Source organism: Adiantum capillus-veneris, chromosome 22 (assembly GCF_014529385.1).
Source record: "Adiantum capillus-veneris isolate H3 chromosome 22, ASM1452938v2, whole genome shotgun sequence".
Lineage (NCBI taxonomy): Eukaryota > Viridiplantae > Streptophyta > Polypodiopsida > Polypodiales > Pteridaceae > Adiantum > Adiantum capillus-veneris.
This window is the reverse complement of record NC_140952.1, coordinates 55,939,533-55,957,895: the sequence shown is the minus strand read 5'-3', so window position 1 is coordinate 55,957,895 and position 18,363 is coordinate 55,939,533. Positions and strand designations below refer to the sequence as shown.

Below are 18,363 nucleotides of genomic sequence, written 5' to 3'. Positions count from 1 at the left end.
TTGAACGTAGAGAAGGTCGAAGTCACCTCTAGCCCTCTTCTTTTGTTGCATCGTGTGAATCCAGCCTACGTCTAGAAATCTTTATGCAAATTTGAATCAGCAAATTTTTTTTCCCAACTTTGGAGCATTTCCCAGGCTTTGTACAAGTAGAGAGAATTATTTACACACACACAATGTCACAGGCTGCTATTGGGCAATTAGCGAAGTGGGCACTAGAGAGAGCGCAACTTCACACATAGCCTGGACAAGCACTTGCACAGAGACATGCTTGCAAGCACTCACAAGAGAGAGAGAGAGAGAGAGAGAGAGAGAGAGAGAGAGGGTGCACATTGGGAAATACATATATGCAACTTGAAGAATTGAGGTTAGTATGCATGAGTGGGCCGAAGTTTCCAGGGTTTCTCTTCGTCCTCGCTCTCTCCCCCTCGCGAGTCGCAGATGAGCTTCCAAACTCCATAGCTAGTCTTGCAAGGTATCTCTCCCCTCCCTCAGAGCCTCCGATTTGACAAGGTATTGTGCTTTACCTCCTTTTCCGTGCATGCTTCCGATCTATCATTTTTCCACCTCAGGGCCTACTGCTTCAGAATGATCTACTTTGGCAAGCTCTGCCATTTAGATATTTAGAGTTAATACTTTCTATCAGAGTTCCACCTTGGAGACTTGCCCAATACTTATGGATATTTTTTCTCCATTTTCTCACATCATCAGTCTCAATCTATTGGAAAGCGGTTCATGTCCTAGGTTAGGCTCTTGAATCCTACATAATGTGGTACTATCTGCCCATGCTCCTCGCTTGTCAATCTCTACCTCTATCTCCTCTTCTTTGACTTCCTACATGAATATGGCCACTCCAGCATGGAGATAATTCCCTTGTCAGTCTTCCATTCCGATTTTCTCCTCCGATACATCCTCTACCTTGGGGGGTTCACTATGTGTAAAACTACCATATCACGTGCGTTCAAGAAATGTTTGTAAAACCCCTTATCTGTGAATTTTTTAAAGAATATAATGTACCCTTTTCTTTTAAAATTTGTAAGTATTTTGCAAATTTGAAAAAATAATGGCCTTCTGTATATACATTTTTGTAAGTTTCAAGAACTTTAATACCCTTCTGTTGAACTCCTGATACATTTTTATTAGGTGACCTCCCTGGGTCCTCTACACACCCTCGTATGGTCTCTATCTTTTGTGCAAGTCCAAATACACATATGGACACATACAAACACATTAATAGAGAGAGAATTTACTAAATCTTGCAATGTGTGCAGCTACCACAGGCTTCACCATGAGTCCCAAGACTCCAACTTCTGCTTGTTCATGCCCTTGTACGACTACCTTGGAAATTCCCTTAATCCAAAAAGAGAGGCCTTTCATGCCCAAATCCGACATGGTATGTAACATTTTTGTGCAGCTAATAGTGAGCCAGTGGAAGCTCTCCACATAATCAATGTACTAATTGCAAGCTTTCATGACACACTTTGGCACACTTCTCATGTGTGCATGTCGTAATCTATCTAAGCTTATACATTCTCAAGTGGATAATTTTGGTGATAGATAGCATAAATGAGCATGTCCCTGTTAACCCTCGTGGCTCACGGACACCCTATCGCCTACGACGGACACTGTAACCATATTATTTATTTAAGTAGAGTCAGGCATCGGGCTTGTCGGTCCAATAGGGAAAGGTAGAGTGATCGCCGATGAGAGGCGCACTCTAACACGAACATGTTAGGGTTATTTGGCTAAGCATGGGCACCCAAGTGTGAATGGGGTGAGCTCACATAAAAGCCAATCAATCCTAAAATTGAGTCATTCTCTCATTGTGCAATAGAAGCTGCTCTTGCTCCATCTCCACCTTCTCCTTCACCATCTCCTTGTGTGTGTGCGTGTGAGAGAGAGAGAGAGAGAGAGAGTGTGAGAGTGTGTGTGCAATCGAGCGTTGCGGCGGCACGACGGCGGCGAGGCGGTTGAGCGCGGCATAGCGGCGTCTCCCTCTTCTTCGCGGCGAGGAATCCTCTACGGCAGGAGCATAAGGCGGTGAGTGACACACCATTGCCCTCTTTGAGCTTACTAGTTAAACTAGTTGTGTGCTTGGAGCCGTCTGCGGCTCGTACACGGTGTATCGGCAAGTCCCTTGCTTCGACAGTGCGGCAAGGAGCGCACATTTTTGGCACCGCTGCCGGGGAATAGCCCTGCACTAAGCCCAAGAGGCACTTTGTGCTTCTTGTATGAGTGGTTTGCTGTAGGAAAGAAGAGGGAGAGGAAGGCGTATTTTTTCTGCAAGTTGTTAATTCTGTTTTTCTGTTGCGCACAGTTTGCATTTTCTGTTTTTCTGCTACGTACATTTAGTATTAGTTAGACAGTTAGCAAAATTCTGTTTTTTTGTTTGCACACAGTTAGCATTAGTCACACAGTTAGCATTTCTTGCATTTTTTTGCATTTTCTGTGTTTTCACTGCAAAGTTCTATCAAGTTTCAATTTCTGCATTTTCTGTGTTTTCTGTGTTTTCTGGTTTGTGCACAGTTAGGCGCACAGTTAGTTAATTAAGTAGGTTAGTAATTAGGTGAACCACTGATTAGCAGGTCAGTAGGTAGGTGGGATAGTAAATAGTTAGGTGAGGTCAACGCGTACCAAATAATATCTCCAAAAATAAATAAATATATATATATATATATTTTTGTTTTCAAAAAAAAATTAAAAAAATCGAAAAATAAAAACGTGAGCGAGGGGGAGGTTAGATTTTCGAAAATAAAAAACGTGAGTTATAAAAACGGATGGGTTGGTTTGTATAAAAGTTAGATCGGGATCGGGATCATTTGCTCAAGCCCAAGCCCAATCCCCAGTCCTCAGTCTTATGATATATACTAGACTCACTCTTATATATATACCCTACCTCCTCAAGAGGGAATGAGAGCATGTGGGACAAATCCTCCACTCTTCTCCCTTCTCTTCCCACTTGCACCTTTAGATTTGCTATTTGGAGCCTAGTTCCCTAGCTAGGAAAAGACTATTTCAAGCTTTTCTGGAGCAAAATAGAACCAAACGGTGGGCTGTAAAGCACAGCGCGTCCCTCCTAGCGATACGCTCGTTTCGAGCTATCACAAGGCCCATTCCACGACACGCTCTAAAAAATCTAGCAAAAAAACAAACAAAAAACACGCTAAAAACTAGTCACAAGGCCTCCTAGAGCAGCTTTTTGACACCTTAGGGTATCAAAAGCACATGCACTTACGCTCTGGGCGTGTGCTAGAACACGAGCATATTGAGGGTGCCTCTATTCATACGGACACCCATTACCCATCCACGATAGGCTCTAGACCCTCAGCGGGGACACAAGGTAGCACCACCCAAGACCCTAAAATAGCCGCTAGTGATTCCTCCTCCGACTCAGAAATCATGGAAGCATACCCTACCCAAAACACTGAGAGAGAAGGCCATGCACCTCCCGAAGCTCCACAGCCTAGTACTAGTATGTTTAGCCGTTTCATGGAAACATTAGGTGGAGCTACTCGCTCGGAACCTGATGCAAATGAAGCACACGAAGGGGGTGGGGAAGTGGACTCTCCTTTCACATCGCACGTGGACCCCACACCCCCAAAGAGTGTCCATGTGGATATCCTGCCAACTTCTTACCAAGAAGGCCCTGTTGAGCTGCCTCCTTCAGAAGTTCCCTCTAGAGTACCGTTGGTGACAAGTAAAACCACGGGGAGCAACATTGCTTCTACCTCACAAGAAACCGTTAACACGTCGACTCTAGAAGGATTGTTCATTAATGATCATTGGACATACGACCTCCACACTGAGGTGTTGACGGATCTACACTCTGGCCACGCCTACCATGTAGGATGGATAGAGATTGTACAATCCACCTCTAGTGCCACGAGCATCGAAGATCAACAGAAAATGATCTGTAATGTTATCCATAGCATTATTCAATCAGAAAGGCAAAACCGAGGGGTAAATATACTCTCAACTGGCCCCATGAGATTTCTGGATACGAGCAAGGCTCAACAGCCTACTCTATCACAAATGGAGACTCCTCCAATGAGCCCCATGGACCCATCTTACGTCATTTCACCTGGGGTCTCTATGCAATCTGAGCCTCCGAGCGACAACTTTAGCTTCCCTAACTTGGCTCAACCCTCTATTAAGGAAAACACAGTGCTCACTCCAGGGATAAGCCTGACAGAGAATGTACTGATGACATCTACGATTAGCGCAGTGCCACTACCTAGTGTCGTAGTACCTAATATGGGGCCTCGACCGTATGTGCCTAGCCCCTTATGCACACATGGCCCCCACACCTCCAATTGTACCACTTGTTTATGCTCCTCGAGTGCCGCTCCCTAGCCCTTATCCGAGTGGACCTATGCCCGGTTATGTTCCATATCCTGCATCATCCACACATATGCCAAGACCGGTACCCGTCCCTCTCCCACATATGATTCCAAGAGTACCTCCACCGGCCCTGCCTCCTCACATAGGTGACTTGACAGTGTTTGCTCAAACCATAGGTCGATCTATCGCGGAAAATATGCGTCATGCATCTGATAGAGAGCCTAGAAGTAAGGCAGTACAAATTGCCAAACTCACGCAAAAATTCAATGGGGACGAAGATGCTAGAAAACACATTGAAGTGTTTGAACAAGTATGTGATTCCTTAGGGGAACGCAACGAACTACATAAGTGCAATGCCTTAAGCTTGACATTAAGTGGGAAGGCTGGAGATTGGTATAGAACCCTAAGGGTGGACGAGAAAACAATCTACCCTACCCTTCGAAGGTTGTTTCTAAAGGAGTACATACGAGAAGGTGTGCTTTGGGGTGTAGCATCTCAGCTACAGAAGGCCGAACGTAAGGAAGGAGAGTCAGTAAGGGACTTCATTAGTCGTCTAAAGCACTTAAACTCTCGCTGCCCTGTAAATGAGCGCTTCAACAATAACTAACTGCTTGATCGATTCATTCGAGGGTTGAGGAATGAAGGAATCTATAATGGACTAGTGATTAGAGGTATCACAACCTGGGAAGATGTCACTGCCAATGCAATCCAATTAGAGGACAACTTGATGATAGCAGGCATGAGGGTGTCTACTGACACGAGATCCACTAGCTCACAAGCCATTGAGTATGAACCCATGACTGCAAAGCCCATTGCCAATGAGCCAAAGGTATTTGAGACATTCTTGACAGACCTCACCAAGGCAATCCAAGAGTCTCTTAAGGATAATCGACCCCCTCAAAATAGTCACATGTATCCAAGAAGGGAGCAACAATGGTGTTCCATTTGCTTAGGTCCACATAGCACTAGTGAGTGCCCTACGTTTAGAGTAAAATTTAATGGAACTTGCAACGCATGTGGTAGGTATGGTCACCAAGCTAAGGATTGTTTAATGATCAAACGTATGATGGAAAATAGACCACCTGTAGCCTGGACGGATGCACCTCGAGCTCCTGTATTGATGCCTGCTCTACCTGTTGAGCAACTACCACAACACATGGTCCCTAGATCTCAAAATGTTGTACAAGCTACACCGCTACCACCTCCTGTGCTAGGACCACAGCCCCCGCATCCAAGAGTCGCCCCTATGAACCAAGTGGGTTGCGAGCCATCAAATGCTTATGCAGATGGCTGTGAGGAGGAAATAGACACTAGTATTGCCTACGAACTTGATACATTGGAAGAGTGTCCTATATTCTACATGGAAGATTGTTGGGGGCAAGTCAAGCCGGTTTATCAAGATGCTGCTCTCGCATCTAGAGGTCAAAATATCAACACCCAGGCTAGGAGACCACCTCTTCAATGCTACGAGTGTGGTGGACCACATCGGGCAGCAGAGTGCCCTATTAGGCTGCAAAAGAATGCTGCACAGATGCAAATGAATCAAAGGAGCACGTCTGCAATGCCAATACTCACATGTAATCGTTGTGGCATAGATCACTTGATTGCCCAATGTCCCTATAACCCAAATGCGCCTAAAATCACACCCCTAAATTTGGTCGAAATTGCTAGTGTGACATCGCCAATACCACCCGTCGCACCCGCTTATGCGATTACACGGTCCATGCTTCAAGGGCCAGGCCATATCCTCGAAGAGAGAGATACCGCGTCGGTTATCCAAGCAAAGAAAAAGAAGACACGAAAGAAGAGGTCGCAGAATACGGGAAATTCAAAGCCAAGTTCCAAAACAAACATAGGAACAGGAGATGACCCCGTGTATATGAATGACCTCGAGGATGATTCAGATTCAATCGAGACAATGGAGACTAGAACCAATACCACAAAGGGAAAGACCGACAAAGAAAACCGTAACATGGAACCAAATGAAAACCGAATAAGAGAAAACCATAAAGAGCCTCTGAAAACACCACAAGTGTTTGCAAATCCAATCCAAGACCCCCAAGATAAACCGCAGAGGCAAAAAGGGAAGAATCGTAAAAAGAAGATTGGGACGTACGCAAACCCAGTAGACGAGATTGAGCGGGTGAAACATCTAAGAGGTTTAGTGGAGGAGACTCAAAGGAAACTAGAACCAGAACCCATGCATGTCAAAATTCATGACACAGTGTTTCCCACGCAAGTTCATCCACCCCACATGAACCATAGACCGTTAGCCATATCTAGTATCATCCAAGAAGGGAGTGAGGACGGGACATCAGAAAGTGAGCATACACCTTTCTTGTTGGAAAGGATGTTTAACGAAGGAATACTTGATCCCATTGAGGAATATGAGATTCCATCCTCACCAGTTCCTAGTCAAGGACCTACACCCTGCAAAATGCCAATGAATGTTGCCAAACTAGTGGACTTCATGTCTTCTGAGGTCCGAACCACGATCATAGCAAAGCTGTATGGAGATCCTGAGTTATTCCTTGCACTTTGAGCATTCCTTAACGGAGAGCTACTAACGGGATTACCGCAGTTTGCACAACCAAATAGGCCTGACTCGATTATGATTGATGAGGAAAATCATGTGCAATCACTTGACTTAGATGGACACGAGTCTGTGATCGAGGTACCCATTAACGAATTAGGGCAGTATTTTGAAGGCGACGAGTCTAATGCGACCCTACCCATCACTACCAAGGGATTAACTATAAAGGGAATTCTTGATGGTGGTGCGGGAGTTAGCATCGTTACAAAAGATTGTTGGGAATCCATGGGAAAACCCCGCCTCAGTGTTACTAACATTGTGGTAAAGATGGCAAATGGTACCATAGCCAAACCTATGGGGATGCTCAAGGATCTTAAGATCAAAGTTCTAGGACACAAGGTACGACATACGTTCATTGTAATGGATTTCTCTAAACACCTTATGTCATATGAAATGATTTTAGGACGACCATTCATGAGGGAAGCACAAATGGTTCATGATTGGTCTAAAAATCATGTCTATTTGCAATTCCAAGACTCTATCCTTAGAGTGGATTTGGTGACTAGTAAGGTACACCCCTTAGGGAGTAAAACCATTATTGATCATCGCTCTGACACCACAGTTCACTCGGTCCCACTACAATATTGTTACACTTGTAAGAAGGATACAGACATTGGCCAAGATTCTCCTTACATGGATGTGTTACCGGGTATGACAGAATCAGACAACGTAGACCGGGTACACCTAGCTGCAACCATAGATACCTGGGGAAATAGAGGAACCACTTGGGTCACACCAGAGGGGGAAGAGGTACCACAAATTGCACCTCTGAACATGATTAGTGCCATACATGCATCTTCTAAGGGCAAGGCAATTGTGGACCAATCTAACAGTGACACCGATAGCTCAATAGAAGACTTTGACCAACACGACTTGGACACTGACTCCCAGAGTGAAACGGATTCTGAATCTCATGAATTAGAGAGTGGAGCAAGTTCAGAGTCAAAACATTCGGAAGGACCGAGCACATCAACCGATGATAGCTCCCCCGAGAGTGAAGAGGACACCAACGAGGACTCCTGTAGTGAGCCAGATCTAAATGCAAATCAAAAGCAGTTCTCAAATAAGAAAAAGAAAAACCTTAAGAGGCGTCGATATCGAGCCAATGTACGTGCTAGGATAAAAAAGAAGAGATCCTCAGCAGAATGGCTCAGTTATATAGGAGCATGTGATGCTCATCGAAAATTGGTAGACAATTGGGGTGAATATCTCCAAAATGTTATGTGGTGTAGACCACGACCCCATGACATAGCCCAATTAGAGATCATAGACAAGCCAAAGTTGAGCCGCACTGCAAGGAGGCGTCAAAACCAAGAGTTAGCTCGACAACACAAGAAAGCAAAAATGGAAGCACAAACCAAAGCACAACCAGAATCCACAGACTTGCATCCTGCACTAGAACATTTCAAATCTTAAACCACAGGGGAAGCAAAGGTTGTGTACACAAAAGCCCAAAGAATACCTATCGATGGGAATAATGGAATCTATGATGGTATGGCAATAGTTAAAGAATAGAATTAGCTGACCCCGGTGAAGAATCAAAACCTGTTTTTATTGCCCAAGACCTCACAGAAGTTGAAGAGGCGGTCCTCAAAGAGCTTTTCAAGGAATTCAAGGACGTATTCGCTTGGACATACCATGATATGAAAGGTGTTCCACCTTCTGTGGTCCAACATACAATCCCTATGATTAGCACTGCGAAGCCTGTACAACAAAGACCCTACCCGATGAATCCTAAGTACGCAAAGATCATTCAAGAAGAACTAGAAAAGCTTATCAAATGTGGGTTCATATATCCTATTGAACACTCTGAATGGGTGTCTCCAATAGTTATCGTGCCAAAAAAGAATGGGAAACTCAGGGTGTGCGTGGACCTCAAAAAAGTTAATGCAGCTACTAGAAGAGACCATTACCCCCTACCATATTCCGAACATGTACTCGAAAGAGTTGTAGGCAAGGAAGCTTATAGCTTTCTAGATGGGTACTCAGGCTACAACCAAATCACGATAGCGCTAGAGGACCAAGCTAAAACTGCCTTCATCACAGAATTTGGCGTGTTTGCATTTCGTGTGATGGCTTTTGGCTTAACAAATGCCCCTGCTACATTCCAACGATTAATAAACACTGCTTTTAAAGAATATTTGAGAGAGTTTTGTGAAGCTTTCTTAGACGACCTTTGTGTTTACTCTTCTTGGAAAGAACATCTATCATGTTTGCGGAAGGTGTTTGAAAAGTGTAGGTTATATCGTATCTCATTGAACCCGTTCAAATGCCAATTTTGGGTCAAGCATGGAGTTATTTTAGGACATATAGTATCCAAGAATGGTATCTCAACCGATGAGAGAAAAATTAAAGTGATTCTAGAGTTACCACCACCAACCAATTACAAGGGAGTTCAAAGGTTCATGGGACACGTGGGTTATTATGGATGATTTATTTTATTTTTCGCTGAGATAGCACGTCCTTTGTACAAGCTTCTCATTGAATTTAAATGGACTGAAGAGTGTGACCAGGCCTATGAACAATTGAAGAAAACACTAGCAAGTGCTCCGATTTTAAGGACACCTAACTGGGATGTCATTTTCCATGTGCATATTGATGCATCAAACTTTGCTATTGGGTGTGTTCTCACTCAACCAGGAGAACATAAATTGGACTATCCCATTAGCTTTGCAAGACGTCAATTGAACGATGCTGAAAGGAACTACACCACTACAGAGCGAGAAGGTTTGGCAATGGTTTATGAAGTAAAGAAATTTCGCTACTACCTTCTGGCAAACAAGTTTGTATTTTATGTGGACCATCAAGCGTTGCTGTATCTGGTAAACAAGCCATGCTCCACAGGAAGAATCACACGATGGTTGTTAATTCTTCTGGAGTTTGATTTCACGATTGTAGTGAGACCCGGTAAAAGGCACGTCATGGCTGATCATTTGTCTCGCATACCCAATGGTGAAGCCCCTACAGGAGTTGATGATGAATTACCCGATACTTCCCTATTCATAGTTGAGACTATGCCTGAATGGAGTGAGAACATTGTTAACTTTTTAGTTAATGGTTTTCCACCCAAGGAACTTCATAAGGATATCGCTCGAAGGCTAGTAAAAGAATGTGAACCCTATTGTTTGATTGCCGGAACTCTGTATAGATTAGGCAAGGATGATATTCTTAGGCGTTGTGCCCGCGAGGATGAATATTTGTATATCTTACAAGAAGCACATATGGGCATAGCAGGAGGACATTTTTCAGGAGACCTGACTGCTAGAAAGGTGCTGCAATCAGGCTATTGGTGGCCAACCTTATTTAAGGATGCATCACTTTTTACAAAAGGGTGTGATGAGTGCCAACGTTACAAGACCACACAGCGCAAAGACAGAATGCCCTTACATCCTATTAAAGTAACCCAACCATTTGAAAAATGGGGCTTAGACTTTGTAGGTCCAATTAGTCCCGCAGCTCACAACACTCAATCTCGATATATTCTAGTTGCTACGGACTATGTAACAAAGTGGGCTGAAGCTAAGGCTTCACAAAAAGCTGACACGAGGACAATAGCTAAGTTTCTTTTTGAGAACATTATCACAAGATTTGGTTGCCCTTTTGAAATTGTTAGTGATAATGGTACCCATTTTATAAATGAGGTAATAAGAGAGCTTACCACGACCTTTATGATATCCCACCATAAGTCTACACCTTATTACCCGCAAGCTAATGGACAAGCCGAGATCACCAACAAGACTCTAATCTCTATTTTAACCAAGACAGTAGAAGCTCATCGCACTGATTGGGATTTGAAGTTGACATCTTCTCTATGGGCTTATCGTACTGCTTATAAAGTGGCTATTAATTGTACGCCATTCAAAATGGTATACGGCCAAGAAGCGGTTATGTCTTGGGAGTTTGTCATTCCTAGTCTTAGGATAGCTTCGCAAGAAGGATGGAATGGTAACCCCTTAACCGAGCGTTTGTATATCTTAAAAAAACTAGACGAAGAGAGACAGTTGGTTGTGCAAAATGCTCTTGTGGAAAAGGATAGGAGAAAGAAGTGGTTTGATCGCCATGTGAAGGACAAGGACATCAAAGTTGATGATAAAGTCCTTATGTATGGAGTACGTAAAGAGAAGAAAAAGTTGAAATATGCTGGTAAAGGACCATATAGAGTATGTGAAATTACCCCACAAGGTACCCTTCGTGTGGAAACTCTTGATGGAGTTGAAACCATTGGATTCCTCAATGGGAGTAAATTCAAAAGATATTATGATCCTTTAAGCCAAGAAGAACTACGGGCCATTCATCAAAAGAAGGCCGCCAAACCACAAACCGAGTTAAACAAGATACAAGCTCAAGCTGAGGCTAAGGAGCGACAACAACGTATAAGACAAAAACGAGAGGCTAACCTTGGAGTCACAAATGCATTCCACGTGGAAATCGAAGAGGATGGGTTGGACTCTGACACACCTCTACGATACCCTATTGAGTTAAATAGTGCCTATGGAAAAGTGCTATATAACGCCTTATTGGACACGGGTGCTAAATATAATCTGCTATCCTATGGGGTGTGGTGTCAGTTAGGGAAGCCACCTCTATCTGAGAGTATTATCCAAGTCAAGGGTGTCAACAAGAAAAAAACTACGGTTTTTGGAATCTGGCACACTTCTGTCAGTTATGACAATGGAATTGTAGCTCAAGACTTTTTGGTCATGCCTACTGGAACTATGGAGGGTAATATAAACCTAGGCCGCACGTGGATGATAGCCACCAAATGCACTATTGATTGGGGGACTGGGGGTGTTACAACGCAAAAACCAACTCTTAGCCCTACCACTCAAGCCATAGTCCCTGAGATATTGCCTAAGGAAATAAAACCCAAGACATTGCATGTCCAGGAGGTTGAACCATACGTCCCCATAGCCCAACTCTCTAGAGCTTCAACTGATGTAGTTGAAAGAAAGCTTGAGACACACAAGAACCATCCTAATATAACAGAGAAAACATACAAGTGGGTCCCTAAAGCCTCTGTAGTGAGCATGGTTGATGCAAAAAAACGAAAACCTAGTAAGAACCATCCCACTCACTCCAAGAAATGTAAAGAAACGTTGCGTTGGATTCCTAAACGACTATTGGAAGCCCAAGGATACTATGAAGGAAATGATCAAATCTGGGTGCCCAAACGTAAAGTGTACTCTTACCTGTCACCTGGCCCATGTAAACCCAATTCTGTGGCTCCAAAACAAATTGAAAATCGCGGAAAGGAAAAATGCATGGAATGTTACACACCCGATCTAGAGCTAGTTTGGGTACCAAAGAAAGAACGATTTGTTCCACCTAGCTCAGGAACAGGGAAATCAAATGAAGCTTCTTGCTCTTCATGTAGTTCCTATACGCAAATAGAAGATTCGACACAACCTCCACCTACCACTGTACATATCCATACAAGCACGAAAGAGTTTGCACCTCCCGGGGTAAGTTCACCACCTACAACAACGTTGCAAATAAAATCATGGGAGAGTACCTTACCACCCTTGGAACTAGATGAAACGCATAGGGCGGTCGAAAACTATTGGTTAAAACCTTCACCCATAACAACTTGGAACAATTGGTTTCAAAAGGTGACGACCTCATTCCAAAAGGTATGATCTACCCAAGGAAGGGGGGAGTGTTTGCTAACATCAATCATTCACTCGCTCCCCTCTCAACATTCCTCCCTGACCTCTCAATTCCAATCTTAGGGAATGTATATATATAGCCTTATACTCACAAAAAACAAAAATAGTAAAGAGCAAGAGCGACTAGCAACGAGAGAGCACCCTATCAGATCTTACATATAAGTCCAAATTCACCGTGTCAATTCAAGCAACACACAAAAACAACTCTTATGTTTTAAAGGCCTAACCAAATCTATCTGTCTTGTCAGAAATGGCTACTTCACCAGAGGCATGCACTTCTATTTTTTATGAAAGGTACCCTTTGTCTTTTCCTCAAGTGTTCTACGTATGCTACCCTATACTTTCTTGCGAATGGGATTTGATAGAGAGCCTTGCATGTGAGAGAAATTTTGAGGATTTGGAATGGCTGATACGTCTATGGCTAACTAGTGATCCCTACCCAGTAGCGAATGTGTCTCCAATGGCACATGCTTATTCTTTTGCACAAGATGAGTATCCACGCATCGCGAGGTTCTTGATTAGCATGCTTGCACAAGAGGATGATGAAGAGGAACTAATAGAGACCGAGGAAGACTATGGCCTCACGGACAACGATTTTATTTATCTAGATGATGAGGATAGAGGCCTAGCATTAGGGTGGCCACCCGGTTTATATAATATCCTCTTTCCTTGATTCTAAAAGGGGTGACAGATAGGTAGGTTAGGGGTCTAGATTTTGTTTTGAGTTTGTTTTTTAGGAGTTTTAATTTTTCACACTGACATGCCTCCTAGAGGTATAGTGCCTGTTTTTGGATGTGTTAGGTAGGACTTATATGGATCTCCATCCACATGGATGAGTACATCTGCTTCAACGAAATGAGCCACTCCATACCTCCAGGTGTACTACTTTCCATGATTCATGTTGGTGGATATGTGTAATTGCTAATAATGATTTTTCATTCTTTGTTTGAGTGCAATAGTTATGATTGTTATCTGTCATTATAGATGTATAAATTTGTCTTTGCTTAAGTTGATTGAACTCCAGTTTAATCTTATGGATGAGCCTGGAGATTAGGAGACCGTGACTTTAGGTTAACTCATTTACTTGACCACTAGGCCTAGCTAATAAAATTATCCGAGTATTTGAGACCTTAGGAATGTTTTAGGCAGAGAAAGACTTGCTCACTCAAACAACAAAAAACACTAGTGCGAATACCAAGGAAATGGAAGCAAAAAAAAAAAAAAAAAACATAAGTGCCACAAATGAAAAATCTTACGTTGGAAGAGAAATCCTAGCTTGAATTGGTACTTCACTCACATGTATTGTCTATGGTACTAGAGCCCTAGAGGTTCCCAGTGTGGGCGCTTTTCCTTGAGAAGCAAAAAACCCCGGACATACAAAATAAGCACACACGTCACATGATTGTGACCCAAAGTAAAAAAGTATTAAAAAATAAATAAATAAATAAAAATTAAAAGACTTCCATTGAGCTTACACTTAACATTTCAAGCTTTTGTTTGCAGTTGTGAGAGCGAGTTGGCTAATCAAAGCTGAAAAGCATAATTAGGGAATCTTGCATTTAGATAATCTTCTTAGCTTAGCTAGTACTAGAGTAGTTGTTTTAACCTTAGTCATAGCTAACTAATTGATAGACTCACCCATAAGCTCAAAACTCTTGATTAATTAATTTACTCAAAGTGCAATTTATTTGTCCTTAATGGCAGTCTAACATTTCATAAATCTTGCATTTACTCATTTCCACATGTACTTTACATTCCCCTCATGATTTATGGCAATATAATTTCGCTTGCTAAAACAGTGACTTTGCCTTGCAGATTCAAATCTAGATGCTCTACAACATGGACATACCAAGCTTCAACTCAATAGCTTCCGAGGACGGAATCTACATCAGGAAGGGGGGCAATGTTAACCCTCGTGGCTCACGGACACCCTATCGCCTACGACGGACACTGTAACCGTATTATTTATTTAAGTAGAGTCAGGCACCGGGCTTGTCGGTCCAATAGGGAAAGGTAGAGTGATCGCCGATGAGAGACGCACTCTAACACGAACATGCTAGGGTTAGTTGGCTAAGCATGGGCGCCCAAGTGTGAATGGGGTGAGCTCACATAAAAGCCAACCTAAAATTGAGTCATTCTCTCATTGTGCAATAGAAGCTTCTCTTGCTCCATCTCCACCTTCTCCTTCACCATCTCCTTGTGTGTGTACGTGTGTGAGAGAGAGAGAGAGAGTGTGAGAGTGTGTGTGCGATCAAGCGTTGCGGCGGCACGATGGCGGCGAGGCGGTTGAGCGTGGCGTAGCGGCGTCTCCCTCTTCTTCGCGGTGAGGAATCCTCTACGGCAAGAGCATAAGGCGGTGAGTGACACACCATTGCCCTCTTTGAGCTTACTAGTTAAACTAGTTGTGTGCTTGGAGCCGTCTGCGGCTCGTACACGGTGTATCGGCAAGTCCCTTGCTTCGACAGTACGGCAAGGAGCGCACAGTCCCAGACTTTGTATTCCTTCTACATGCAGTTGAATTCACCTCTGTGTTACATGTACATTTCGTCTTTCGAGCATACACTTCCCAACCATACAAGCCAAATATATTCTTGCTCCCATGGCTATCTGTAACAATACTCATTGGCTCAGCCATGTGGCTTTGGGGGACAATCTTCAAGTGTTGGAATATGACACTATCATCATCAAATTTGGGTGGTCCCTCGATATGGCTTTATGGCGAGTAAGTGGTTTTTGTAGACAACACTGTCTCTTTTAACTTTATTTGGTGTTTTACGATAATTTTTAGTAGTAGTTGCATGTATTGTATGTGTTCGATTTATTGATTTGTAGAAACCTCTGCACTGTATATGAAATGAGGCCAATGTAGAGGCACGGTTGCTTTTAAATGTTGATTTAAAAATTATTAAATGTGCTTATTCTATCTATGAGGTGTGCATAGCACTAGTGAATGCATAAGAATATAAACACACAATGGTTGCATACATTTGTGAATGCATATATAGTGAAGGTTTCATGTATGGAATGTATATTACGGAGCACATTAAACTGACACCTATATAAATTATGATTAATGTCACAAAAACTGGACCACTTTCAAAAAGCAGGAGATGAGGCTTGATCTTATCAACCATTTTTGCTCAAGGTTATTCATGACATGTCCGCATGATGAAAGTCATTAAACAATAGCAAGCTTGATTTCCTTTATTGTTGTTGTTCATTCTACAACTTTAAGTTGGAAGCCTAGGTGTTATGGGACACCCATTTTTTGGGCTTCCCGACCTTGCTGTCCTCTTGTTCCCCTCTTTCCAACACCGTTTGCTTATTTTGAACCCCTCTTATTTGAAAATTGTAGCAGAAAGGATGTAAAAATTCTATAGAGGCAGTTCTCAAGCAAAGAAAAATTGGAGACACAAGTCTTTATGCCTTATTGTGGTAAATTGACCGTACATATAGAGTAGGCTACTCAACCACTGATAATTCACAATTGAGGACGGTCCCATTTTCATGAAGCTTTGATTCATAATAAATTGTGGAAGGTTCAAGGAAGAGCATCATGTTTTGATACGTGGATTTTGCTTAATTGTGCTACAATATTTTCTACCATTTGCACACCGCAACATCAATTTTTTGATAGAGAAATCAATACTAGAGGCATACAAGATTGGCATCAAGGTCTTTAGTTTAGCGGCTCTCAACAAGGTAAGTTTTTAGGTCTTCATGTTATTTGGATTTTGTTTTGTACTATAAGATGTAGGCATGGAAGTGTGTAGATAAGCACTAAGCTGACGAGAACTGGTGGTGTACACATGCTTCAAGCATGCTAGCCGAAGGTACTTTTAGTAGATTCACATAAGAATTGGCCATGTTCACATTTGGTTGGACATAGTTCGAGCACCCATCCTGATGTTTGTTGTATAGCTTTATGAGTGTGCAGTTAAGTTGTATAAGTCTTGAAGGTGCCGTATTTTGTGTGTTTGTGTAGAATGAAGCACTCAATGGAGGAGGAAAGCTCTTTGTAATGAAGCATCCTCATTTGAGGGTCAGGGTGTGCCATAAAAATACACTTACTGTTGCAGTAATTATCAAGGAGATACCAAAGCATGTGACCGAGGTGTTCTTAATAGGGTCCACGTCAAAGTTGGGAAGGGCCATAGCACTCTACCTTTGTAGGAAAGGGATAAGAGTTCTGGTGAGTGATGATCACACTTTTGTATTACATGTTGGGATTAAAGCCCAAGTGGCCTCTTATGCGGATATGGCCGGCCGGCCGCCTAACTCACTTACCTCTAACTCTTTGTATATACTAACATATTCTTTGTGAATACTAAGGATTTGGGAGATAACCCTTCTAACATCTCTCTGCGTACTGTACTGTGTAAGCTCACTGTGTGTGTGTGTGAGAGAGAGAGTCGACCCACGCTCCGCTCCGCGACTTCAATTGGTATCAGAGCCTTGGTTCAGTGCGGATTTGCGCAATCGCGCGCGCGCGCACTTTTTCGACAGATTCTAGATCCGGAGTTCGAAAATTCACACTCGGCGTTCCGAGAGCGTTTCCACTAGGCGACCTGGTGTTTTACCCCCCTTTCGAAGCCGTTTATGCCCTCAGAATTTCGTTCTGAGCACTACAGCAGAAGATAGATTTCAGCCGCAAAGAAATCCGTCTTGTGTAGATTGGCAAGCAGGAGGTGGTCGACATCAATATCGACATCGACATACATCACTTATTCGTCTTCAGAGCATCATCTATAGACCAGGTACACATATATATCATCAGATATATATATTGCAGTCTGCATTGCTACTTCTTGTGCTTGCCAGGTTCCAGGGGAGGTGTGGCCATACGACGGCTTGACACCACTGGCATGTATTGCAGATTGATGTACTGTGATTGTGGGTCTGCTAGTTGTGAGTCACGCTAGCAGACAGACCGCCGCAGCGGTCATAGGACAGTGATTGGTCTATTATAGGATGTATGCTAGTTCTGGGCAGTTTGCTGAGCCATCTGAGAGGGTCGTGTGTGAGGTTTTTTGAAGCCAAGCACTGGGGGCTGGGTTACCCAGTGTGAGGTGGATTAGGTTGCTGGAGTTCCCCTCTACACGCATCCTCTTCGGCGACTTTTATCCCTTAGGATGTATGACTTTGTGTAGACACTGGATTGCATCTTATGCGTCAGGCCGTTGAGGCATTGTTCAGGGTTCAGTCTTGAGACAGATACAGGTTCTGTCATCGCCCAGAGAGGAGACAGTGTATGCTTACAGGACAGCATATTACAGGGATTTTTTAGATTTGTCATTGGTCAGCTATTTATGATTGTTTCTTGAGCTATCTTTTGGTTCCCAGAGCTCAGTTTACAGGGGAGACTCTGTCAAAAATTTTCAAAAATACTGACAGTTCCTGAGGAGAGGTGTTCAGCTTGTTGATTATAGCTTGTTTACTGTGTACAGAGGCCAGTTTACAGGGGAAACTCTGCCGGATTTTTCTCAGGAGTAAACAGTTTGGCAGATATGGCATCTTCTCACAGTGAGACTCTTTACAACATAAAGAAGCTGGATGGCACAAACTTTCCATTCTGGAAGAAGCAGATTTGGCAGGTTTTGGTGCAGAAAAAACAAGTGAAGCCACTGAAGCTCAAAGGGGAGAGACCAGAATTTATGGCTCAAGATGAGTGGGAAGAGCTTGACGAGTTAGCTTGTTCCACAATCATGCTGACACTGGCAGAAAATGTTTACTTCAACGTAGCAGAAGAGACTACAGCGTATGGCG

General features: G+C 43.1%; 1 pseudogene; it reads left to right on the top strand.

Annotated features, from left to right (window-relative positions):
- The first annotated feature begins 789 nt into the window (after positions 1–789).
- LOC147429398 (very-long-chain aldehyde decarbonylase CER3-like) overlaps positions 790–18,363 on the top strand; it is a 41,202-nt pseudogene continuing 23,628 nt past the window's right edge.